Here is a 12,474-nt window from a genome sequence, read left to right on the forward strand (position 1 = left end):
TCTGTTTTTTATTACGGTGTTTTAAGATTATAACTTTGCTAACTCATTATAAAAGATAAAATACTTAATGTAAATTTTGTGTATTCATCTGCTATACGGTTTTTTGTTCCGCCGAATAATATTTAAATCAGGTTTGGGCCTTTGCGTGACGTGAATATTTATTAAATTATTAAAAAATATATATTATGTGTGTAGTAATATATTATACTGTCAAGAAAACAACAGATAAAAAAATAAAAATGAATTATTTTAATTTTTTTATTATTTTGAACCATTTATAATTTATCGGAAATAATTAAACCTATTATATGAAAAATTATGTTCTATGCTTATGAATTATGAAGAAATGCCTAAAGATACTTTAACTTTGTATAGGACTTGAAATAATAACGAGACGTTTCTCTGCGGGCGAGGCCTTCCTGCTGCTGGGATTTTCGGATTATGTCAAACCTGATAGTGGAATGGGTCCGCCGATACCAGCCAGGGTCTTATCTATCCCAAAGAATCAACAACACGGATATAGTTGCTCAGGTATTTATGAATGTGAATTTAATTAACACGGGCTCTTTTTCTCAGTGATTGCCAAGCGACCCGAAAACCCTGTGGCTACCTATGGTCTATTCTGGGTTAAACGGGCACTCCAGAGTTATTCGAAGTTCGAATCGTAAACAAAAGTTGTGTGTTGGAATTTCAAACCCACGACTTTTGTGTACTGGATCTTGCAAATGGAGAAATTGGTATCACACGATTTCTTAAAATATTTATTACAGGATTTTTACAAAAATCTGTTATTAGCGGTAACTAATAGTATTTTAAAACTACAAGTTTAATAAAATGTTTAATTTGTCTACAGAGTTTTCTCTTATTAAAACAAAGAACGTTGTTGAACGGATTCATTGGTTGGTTTTATCCCGAGCAGAAAACGGTGCCAGCACCGAAGTTAGTTAAACTTTCTCAGAAAATTAAATCTCAGGTTTCACAACTTTGACATTTAGGTACATCGAGTAAATTAAACAAACAGTAGCTTCGGTGAATTCGATGTCAGATAATTATCACGTAATTATGTCTATTTCGAGATACAATATACTGGTGAATATCAAATTACTATTATTTGTTGTTTGTTAGTTTTGCTCAGTTAATGTACGCACGCAAATATTTTATTGTTTAAATAATTAACATTATTTGTAGGTATTACACACTACTACTGCTCACGACTTCGTCCGCATTTTTTTCTATACAAGGTAGGTAATTTTTCTCCTGAAGAGCTTTTTGATCTATGAGCAAACTTTCATCAAAATCGGTCGAGTAGTTTTTAATTTATTTGTAATATTCAAAATTATAAACTTCTGTTATTTATAATGTTAGTATAGATATATTGGTATTCACCAAGGAGAGTGGAAAAAAGCAACAAAATTTAAAATAAGATGATAAATTAAACAAAATTACAACACAATTACATTGTAATTAAGAATGTAACTGTAAATTTTAGTTACCATGTGTAACTATTAATTTTACGGACACAACAACCTGACCCAGCCGCCACAGCCATTGACGATCATATCAGTGAATGTACTTCTGAGGCTACAAGCACAGGTGGAGTTTGCAATTATATGTAACGCCGCATAATCCGAGGATGGCCCAAAAGCGGCAACTTGGACATCAATGTTAGTTTACTACGGACGGAAATATGGAAAGTACTAATGTGCGGACTTATTATATTTTGGGTTCGCTTTCGCTTCGTTTTTTTCGCTTTTATATACTAACCCCCGCGCGAGGTAGTCGTGCGGCTGTAGTTTTAGTCACAATGTTTGTTGTCGTGTTGAGATTTTCTGGTGAAAAAGGGGTTACCGAAAAGTAGGATGTCATCCATGTATAAAGTGTGCAGGAGTGGCTCGGCCTGCGGCCTCGCGTGCGTAGTTATTTCCGTTTGATTGTCAATACGTCACGTATTTTCTGTTAAATACATCCATTTGTTTTACCTTTTGATGACGTGTCCCACTGCTGGCCAAACAAAGGTCTTCCACTCATCTCAGTCCAAGACTAAGTCTGGTCATTCTTTCAAAAATTTGTTGAGGTCATCCTGCCATCTACTCCTTGGTCTCCTCTTCCTCTCCGGCCCTCAGGTAGATATATTAAATTCTTATGTATTTAAATAAAATGTAAAAGGAAAATAAAGACTACTATTTATACTCTCGCCATTTTGTGTCTGCCTCCCACTTTGAGCGGGCGTTAAAATTACTGCTATTTTGAACTTTCCTCAACTCTCAAAATTAGTATGAACGATAAGCCTAATTGGCCGTCTCAAATAATTGAACGAGTTGAGATTGCTGTCTTATAATAATTTATGCAGACCTGCGAGAGCACAGCCCTTATTTTGTACTTCAAACAAACTGGATTTTGAGAAATTTTACTTAATTATTTATAAACTTTATATGAATAATGTGTTATCTTACTTAACTTGATGTAAATTAATTTAAAACTTGCACAAAGGAGATCATTTCAAAGTTTTGGTATTACATTCTCATTCCATGAAGATCCAACTAACAACTAGGATTAAATTATGAGAATAACGGTAGTTATATATTCTCGTAAACAGATATTAAAGAGTTTCCTTTACTCGGGCTCAAGACAATTTGAAATACCTTAATTTGCCTTAATCATCATCCAAGACGAAATTGGTAAGTGTGAGCCGAAACTATTAAAAACTGAAAATTATCGAAGAAATATCACTATAGTATTAAATTCAATCTACAAATTTCAGTTACTTCGGGGTTGTTCTGTTACGGTAGTGCTACGAAGGTCTACGAAGCTCCGAAGTACAAATAGCGTTCCACTTCAACTAATGAATTTCGAATAAAGGTTCAAAATTAAAAACTTCACGTAATTTATAAAGCCTAATCCATACTAATATTATAAAGAGAAGAGATTTGTATTTTTATGAAATAAACTCAAAAACTGCCTTGCAGTTTTTGATGAAATTTGGCATATGATTAGACGGAATTTTAAAGAGTATAAGGCTACTTTTTTATGGTTTTACCCGAGTAAAGCCGAACCGGGCCTCTAGTTAAATAATAATTTAATGTTATTCTCGTATGGTTCTTAGACATACCTAATGGCTTTAAAGAAATTACTTCAATATATGAATCATTCAGGCAATCGGGAAATTTACAGAAAATTTTTGCCCAATTATATATTCTGATTCAACATAAATCCCGGAATATTTGAAACTCGAGAATGGCGTTTTAATTTCAATTATCTAGTGTTCAGTTTCAATTGAATGAAATGAGAAATGTTTAAGTATAAACTTCTAACATTAGTCGAAGCATTTTAGGATATTGATACTAGGAAACTATCAATCATCAATATAATATATATCAGATTACGGCTTTTTTGTAGTTATAAATCCTCACTCTACGTAATCTATTATGATATTGTCGAAAAATGAGTCAAATAATTTTTAAACCCCGACAGTATCATACCGTACATACTGTAGGTACGAAAGGAGTTGTAAGTCTGTCTGTGTATATATACATTATAGCAGTCCGAATCGATTTTTATCTAATTTTATACATTTGAAAGATAACTTAATCGATAGTGTATCTTAGCTATAATTGGAAAACGTGTGTTCAGCCGTTTGGGAACCGGCAGCTCTTTTCTAGCGGATGGCAAAACTTGATAACTTTGGAGTCGGAGTTCAGAAGCGACGTTGCCAAAGTCGAATATGAAATAAATCAACTCTTCTGAGGACGTACTCATTCCGTAATTGAAAACATACTATAAAATAATTTGAAACATAACGGTAGTTACAATGCTTGTTTACATATAGGAGCGAGTAGAAGTTTCGCGAACTTTCTCGGAGGGTCTAAAGTTACGGGCTCATTAATTCGAGGAGCTGAGGTCAGCTTAATATTTAATTGCGTGAGTATTTCGAGACCCCGGGAGTCGTGTATCGAGGGCGAGGCACATTTGGGTGCCAATTACACAACCATAAAGTAAACCTCGAATTGCGAATTTAAATAAGTAATAATGTGTGTTTGTACTATTTTCGCATGTGGTTCCGCCCTAGAAAAATACCACTCCAAGTCCTCCCGTGGATGTTGTGGAGATGACTTAGGGACTTGTAGCTTTGTCGTTTGAAACATAACAATAGGAGAGTCAGGCGGCCGGTTGTAAAATCACAGTTGAATCTTCAAAATTGTAAGGTTCTCTTTTACATTGATGCTTCGTCAGCGTCACAGGCATATTTAAGGACTTTTAATCTATACGGTAGGAATTACAAGTCCTAAGTATAAATAACACGGGTAATGTGATCCTTTTCATTCCATTTTCCTTTCGACGACGCCCGACTGCACTTTAGTCTAGGCATGTCACTAGACTAGCAAATATATTTTCATTAAAAAGCAAGGTTAAATACATTTTTGAAAAAAAAAAACTTTCTTATATGTAATATAAACCAATTAACAAATTATATAAATCAATTTAATCAATACTTTGCAATCTGATCGAGATAATCGTTTCTGGGGGCTACCATGAAACATATAACGTAATATGTGTCTGCGCGTCCATAACATTTCTCTTCTTTTTATACGATGCGTACATGATATGAAAAAAAAGATACCACGTGGACGCTTGTTACGTGCTACATTACAAAACATCACATCTTTACAGTTTTCCATCCAAACACAAATACATTTATAAAAATAACACCAAGCAATACATCTATATAAATTTAAATAAAAAGACTACTATGTGTCCTGGAATAATCATACAAAACAACTAACATACTTCGTTAGTTGTTGTTGTGATTTCACACAATAATTTCAATATCCATTTAGGTATACTACACGTAAAATTAAAATTTACCTGTACATCAGCTTAGTCCACTTTGCAATCCCTACACTATAAATACAGGTTGCTCAGTACATTATCCTACATTCCTCCCGGTTACAGCACAAAGGCTTACATGAAGGTGTACATTACTTCAAACGGCTTTGTAGAGATCCGGAATTGCTCGCCGTCTGTTGATCTGAACTGCTTGTAACGGTAACTGGTAATTCAGCTAGATTAGATTGCACAGTGATGCTCTTTGTTAAGACTTCAAATATCTTACTATTTAGCTGCATTATATTTAGCGTTATACAAGGTTATATCGATCACGGTAAACTGAACTCGCTTGAATTACATTATTTATACTTTGTAAGAACATGTTCTGCGTGCCCTACAAAATTGTTTTTTATAACGCCTAAAACGTATTTGTAAACGTAGGACAATTTTTATTTTATGACGGGAATATAAATAAGTAATATCAAAATCCGAATAACATGTTTGCGTCGCTACTGTAATATCAATCCATCACAAAATCCCCAAACGCGGAATCTTACAGAGGCATGTGCATAACTCATGAAAGCTCTGAATAAGGATCTCAGAGGACGCCTACTGTGAGAAAGTGATTTAAGGTCGTACCCGGGAAATCTTGATGATTTTCATGCTTATCATAAAGTTTGATGGATATAATAGGTAAACATTTATGATGTCATTACGGTAAGTGCAATGGGTCGATGGCAATCTATTACAAATTTGCGGACAACCGTCCGGTCAGATTGATTAAACAGCTTATTTTATTTGCAGGCCCCCTCGGGAGTAATGGAACAGGTCCGTCGCTGGCGGAACGTCCGCTTGCTATGTTCCAGCTACAAGAGCACAGTTCCATTGCTATGTTATTAAATTGGCCTCTTCGAAAGACTGCAGCTAAGTTTGTTGCGACCTGCTTCTGGTTACCTCGCTCGTCGGCAGTAGTCTTTGGTACTTTAGAAAGTATTTTAGAAATCAATAAATGATATATGTATTACATTCAAAGTGCAGGACGAAAAGAGATTTCACTCTACCGAAATGCGGATGTTACGCTGGATGTGCGGGGTTACAAGAATGGAGAGAGTAAGGAATATTTATATCAGAGGAAGTTTGAAAGTTGCTGAGGAAAGCTTTAAGTAGGAAGGTACATGGCCGAGGAAGGCCTAGGAAGAGATGGATGGATTGTGTCAGGGAGGATATGAGGTTACTGGGGGTGGATCCAAATATGGCAAAAGATAGAGAATTGTAGAGGGAACAGACATTTTGCGCCGACCCTAGATGATGGGACAAGGTAAGGCAAATGATGTATTACATTCAATGTTAAAAATGAAGACGTTTATAATGTAAGTTGTCATAGTATAATGTAAGTTCTTTTGCAAAACGATCTATTCAAAATTTCCAATTGAAAACCACTTGACTACTGGTGTATCTGGCACTGGCATGACATGATCCATATAGAATACTTAAATCATATATAGATACTTGATACAGCCATAAATACACAGTTTCGACAGACATAAATAATAGGTACAACAAGAGCCTCTGTTTATATTTGAAAAGTGTCATCAACATCGTCAGCAGCCATTCAATCGTTCCTAATGGTCTTTCAATCTTCCACCACGCGTGCCCAATCACAACCCACCAATACGCATTGAAAAACGTGTAACATCTAAATAATATATTAAAATCTTATTTATCTAATTTCGTAGACTTTATAATCATTAATTACTTTTATACATTTGTGAAGCACGGCTATGAATTTCACCCTTAATACGAGTTAAAGGGCCATTAGTGACCGTTGTTTGCTCCATTGGTGCTTCAAAGTACAACGTTCTTTTCCGAAATTGTCTTTAAACCGTTAAGTTTCTAATTTAAATTGTTAGGATATCATTGTTTTATTGTTTGCGTTATCTATCCAAATTAAATTGCATGAAAATGAGACAGTTGTCTGGGGTTAAATTGGATATCTTTTCTGTTGGAAAGTTTGGGAAATATTTGATTGATGCTGCAATTTACAGTAATTCGAGAATAAAGGAATCGGATCATTACTAGTAGTTGTATTATAATGTATTAAAATGGTTATTTTTAGACCTAATAATTAAGATTTAAAGTAAAATAAGAATGCACTACGCATACCTGGATGGAATAACTTAGTCCAAGCCAATTATAAGGCTGGCCGATGTGTAACATTGTTTCACGACCATTGCAGTAGGCAAATAAGTAAATGTTATTTATTATCTTATTTCACTTACGATGTACAGTACATTTATATGACTCACTTACCACTAAGTACATCACTAATAAATATACCATTTACATGCATGGTTTAGCTGGTTATCTCAAAGACATTATAGACAGAGATAATGAATGATGCGGGATTGGAAGTTCTGTCCAAAATAACGGGATGAGACAGAGCTATCTTACACTTAGTACGTGGTAGTTTCTAGTTAATATTATCGGGCTTTTAAATGTGATGATTTGGCTGGAAAAATCCTCGCTATTATCAAAATGAGGTGATGCCTACTACTACTTTCCAGACAGTGGGTGTACAACCCGGAGTAATACTTACTATCCAGATAAATACAATTTCCTTTTCCACGCCTTCGTATTTCTGATAATCGGTTTTGATCTTTCTTCCAGTGTTCATTCTGATAAAATTAAAAAGCCAATTTTTATCTAACGGGTCAGATCGAATAGGTATGCAGCACGAGTGCATAAGCGTGCGCGAAGATTGGGAGTTGTAGGTACATATACGTACGCAGTCAGTGTGATACTACTACTACGCTACGCTTGCACATACTGTATTCAGTCTGACTCGGTTTTAGAATAAGGTAGGTCAGTAGCATTTGGCTTTTCATCGATGATTATCGGTAGTAAAAATCGTATCAACGAAATTGGTTTTACCATATTAAGTGTGATATAATTTGTAGTGTCACTTCTGCTCCACGGTTATTGTACAACCGTGCTCTATCCGTCGGCAGATGAGCTTCATCGAGTTAATTATCAATCGCATGCGAGACTCCCGGAGTGCTCTCGACTATGTACCAGGTGATTGACACTCCCTTGCATGAGCTCAGAGAGATAATCCTATACTACACATTGTATCTATGGAAACTTGTTAAGGTCTACATCGAGTGACCAGTAGCATGATGTTGCAGGCTGCTGAAGAATTAAGAAATAGGTATTAATGAGATTTTTAGGGTTTCGTAATCTATAAGGGGAAATGGAGCCCGTTTAAATCACTTGTGTGTCTATCTGTCCGACCTTCTCAACTGGTTTGCTCCGAAACTATTTACCTGAACTTATTCCGGTTTTCCAAAATAAATTCAAAACTCAAAATTACGGTACGGTATCAAAGTACGGACACCTCTGCCCACGAGGTTGTAGTCAATTCAGGCCGCCTGATCTCGTCCCATGGAATGATTAAAGCAAAAACGCATTTTGAATTAGTCATAGGCAGTCACAAAAAAATAATAATATTTAATGATTTGGTCAAATTAACCCTTAGGATGAATTTATAGCGGTCCGAATCGACTAAAGAGCCTACGCGAGATCAACTTGATGTACTAAACCGAATTTTTCTAATTAACGAGCGTAAATATTTAAGATTTAACACACTATGTTAAAGTTTGGAGAGTATAATAGTGGCAAACATTTTTGTGTGTGCACGTAATTAATTTATTAAATTAACCATTTATCGGGTTTCACTCACCGGGAAAAGTCTTCCCATCTTCGAAATTCGATAGGTTAGCATTTTCCTTATATATAATGATAGAATGAAGTTCGATGAAGTTCGATCGTTACCAAGTAGTATTTGTGATAGTAGATAAATGACATTGTTTACCTCAATCCACAGTAAGAAGTATACACTCTTTAAAGGGATTATTCAGCGAAGCCCTAAGCGTTCGTTCGTGACCCGTTTGCCATCGACGGCGCATGCTTATGCTTTATATTGTGTACGGTTACTTTGCTTAATTTAATAATAGTACTTGTAGTAATGGTAATCTTTTACCAAGGGCGAAGTATGTCAGTCTGGCGTGTCTTCCCTACGAAGGCAAGTCGGGTGATACGTTGCTGAGTGTAGGTAGCTGAAGGGATGACCGAGGTCCCTCAAGTGCTGGTGGAAGAGTGTAATGGTGTGGGTGGTGATGAAGAGGATGTCGCCGGCCCACCTCAGCAAAACGGAGATGAGGGGTACGTAATTCAACATAATATTATTAACAAAATCAGTAAGCTATAGCATAGCTAATCTCATTAGTTCATTTCATCTCAAGCCAAGTTTTGTAGAATCTAAAGCTATAAATTGTGTGGCTATCAATGACAAAGAACATGGCGGTGCAGACTTGAATATATGAAAAGTTCGAACCCATTTGCAAATGCAGTCAAAATTTGAAAGCTGCATCACATTTGAACTTGGATGTTTTTTTTTTTATTTTGTAGATTGGCCATTGACCCCAAACTGGGATACCGCGTTCGTTTCCCGAGTGACGTCATTCGAGAAAAGTGAGTTGTCCGCTTTGCATTACACTCGCTTCAGGGCATTCGATTCGGAGCCCGTGACGTCACCCCATGCACTCTACATCATGCTATAATGCAAACTGCACGTTCACACCATGCACACAAAATGTAATAAAGAATTGAGTTTAAAAGAATTTTATATAAAAAAAGCCTAAGACAAATAACGACAACTCAGACAATTTAAAATTATATTTTCAAAGTTAAAATGTTGAAGTTATAAATGATTAACTTTTAATTGAAATTTTCCATTATCCTCGCTACGTTTAATTTCTCCTCAATTACGTAGATAGACTTAGTAAAATGGACTTTGTTTGCTGTGCAAATGAATCTTCTATCTATACGATGTATGGCTCCTCAAGGCATAATTAAATGTAATTCAATTGCATATCTAGATCGTACCCATTTACTAACGAGTAAGTAAACTTTAGCCTGTAGGTATGTGTTAACTGTTAGTTTACCAAAATCTTGCTACACAGATACCTAAACTAAACGGATATAGAAATTTCGGTAAGTAAAAAGTTATACAATTTAGTTGTGACTTTTTATGATATTTATATCTTTGTAGATTTGTGACCAATAATATTTTCGGAAAAATATAGAAGTAGTTTAATTTCATAACGATGATATGATATATACATATAAATTATAAAATTATGCCACAAAAGACTTCACTTATTCATAAAAATAAAAAATATACTTATTCATAGTCTGGCGCAAAGTGAAGTCTGACTTTTGTCTATTAAAAAGGTACTTAACTGTTGAGCAACAGCATTTTCTTTCAGGAACTTCTCATGAAAAAGTTTTTTTGTTTATAGTAGCTGTACGTTAAGTATATATAATACAATTTAGTTTTATTCAGTTAATATCTTTTACATCTCTCATATTCGGTAAGTAGGTTCTTATTACCCCCGCAAGTGGGGCTTGTTGGTGACCAATAAGCGCTCTAGTGTAATAATGTAGCTAGGAAAGCCCTAGGTCGGTAAATTAAAAAAAAACACTTCACTCTTTCAAAAAGTTCACTTACATCTAACCATCATACTAGCAATAGACATCATGCATTCAGCTCAATGACCAAAAAGGTCGCTTCGCTATTCAGCCTTGTATTCAAATAGTCATCAATTTTAAATAGGTATCGAACGGCGAAGTTCAATTTCATTCTAAATAAATAAAAAAAAGTTCTTTACTTGGTTATTTTTAATGAAAAAAGGCGGGAATAGAGAACTTATAAATTTTAACTAGGTAACAAAATGTTTTATTATTATAATGCCGGTATTTTCTACTTACCTCACAATCGAGATGTAAAGCAAAGTAGTCAGCTCGGGTGTAAGCATCAATTGCACCCTCGAACTATAGGCGCTCGCTGCGCTCCTGCGCCTAAATATTTCGAGCTACAATTGATGCCTTACAGCCCTTGGCTACAAATCTACTATTATCATTACCACTGTACTATAATATTATAAAGAGGAAATATTTGTATTTGTGTTTGTAATGAATAAACTACTAGACCGATTTCGATTTGGCATATACATATGAAAACATCAAAAGTAGCTATCCAAGCGAAGCCGGAACGGGCCTCTAAGCTCGATATTCAAAATATATAGTCTTGTTTGCATGCCTCATCCCAGCATGGAGGGTGATGTATAATGCATGTTTGCATAATCTGGCGTCAGTCTTTTTTTAGCACTGCTCAATGATGTCGTTTTGAAATTTTATATGTGTCCCTTCCTTTGTAGCGATATGAAGAATAGTACTTTCTTCGACGAATATCTGAAATATTAAGGTATACACAAATAAAATGAGAGCGGTCTTCAGTTAACTGCAGTATTTTATTTTTTAAATATTCAACCTTTTAATATTCGAATTACAATCAAAATATTAACGGAACACAGGAGTCCAACATATTTTTATCGTTTTACCCATAGATCAACAAAAATACCATATATGTTCGGTATTGGTGTGTACTACACAATTTTTTTTACTTAAATGTCGAAAGAAAGCAACAATTTTTATTTGCCATAAATTACAAAACATTTACATAACATTAAGTACACAAAAAGCATATTAAATATATTGGCAAATTGGTCTGCGCTCAGCATAATGCTTTGCTGGGGACCACGACGCTGGTCGGCCGCGGATGCCATGAAATAACAAAAAATACACAATACCTACTTAATTAAATTGGGACGCAACAGAACATATTAAACACGAATATAAACGTTGATACTCGATTAGCTCTATACTTATCGATTATTTCTCATCTCCGCATGTTTCCGATTGCGTTAGGCCCATGTTATCTAGGGGCTGTGACGCCGATTTCTGTGTCAATAATTTAACATTTTTGAAGATTCGGCTGTGATTTTACAACCGGCCGCCTGTCTGATGTTGACCCTCCTTGAAAATGCTATTAATGCTAATAATAAAATCAGCCTAGGTTATGTGTTCCTTAATTACCTCGTAAGACATTCACAGGCGTCCGGTCTATTCACAATCAATATGTATGTGACGTGTGGTTTCACTAGGACCACAACATATTCCCTATTCTAGGGTGGTTGTATTTATTTTGTCATTAGAAATAATTGTCTTATTTTTTTTTTCAGGTAAGTTTTCCAATCAGGTTCAACTCTTATTATTACTGGTAAGAATGTGAAATCCAACGTTTACATTTTGATTACCAGTCATGTATAAAAGGTCGAAACAATGAATATTTCCAAGAATATCAAAGTGGCGAGTGTCTATTTTTTGATGTGTGAAATCGAGTCATGTTCAGAACCAAAACACTTCCTCCAAATATATACGCATGAAATAAGAAATTTGAACATTCGATGTGAAATCTCAGCGAGAATGTAGGTCCATGTCGTGGGAAAATTTTAGATTTTTGTACACAAATATAGTTAGCATATTTATTAAACAAAAAAGCAAACATCATAAGTTTAAATTTTACAACACACTTTAAAAGTCTACGGCAAACCTTTTATTTTCGTTTATCTAAACAAAAAAAAAGGTTATAGAAATATAGAACATGTTGTACAGACTTCATTAACATGTATGTTATGATTAATTAAGGTATTGTTAAGTAAGAATGTTACAAGATTTCATTGAATCGCA

The sequence above is a fragment of the Plodia interpunctella genome, chromosome 4 (genome assembly GCF_027563975.2).
Source record: "Plodia interpunctella isolate USDA-ARS_2022_Savannah chromosome 4, ilPloInte3.2, whole genome shotgun sequence".
Classification (NCBI taxonomy): Eukaryota; Metazoa; Arthropoda; class Insecta; order Lepidoptera; family Pyralidae; genus Plodia; species Plodia interpunctella.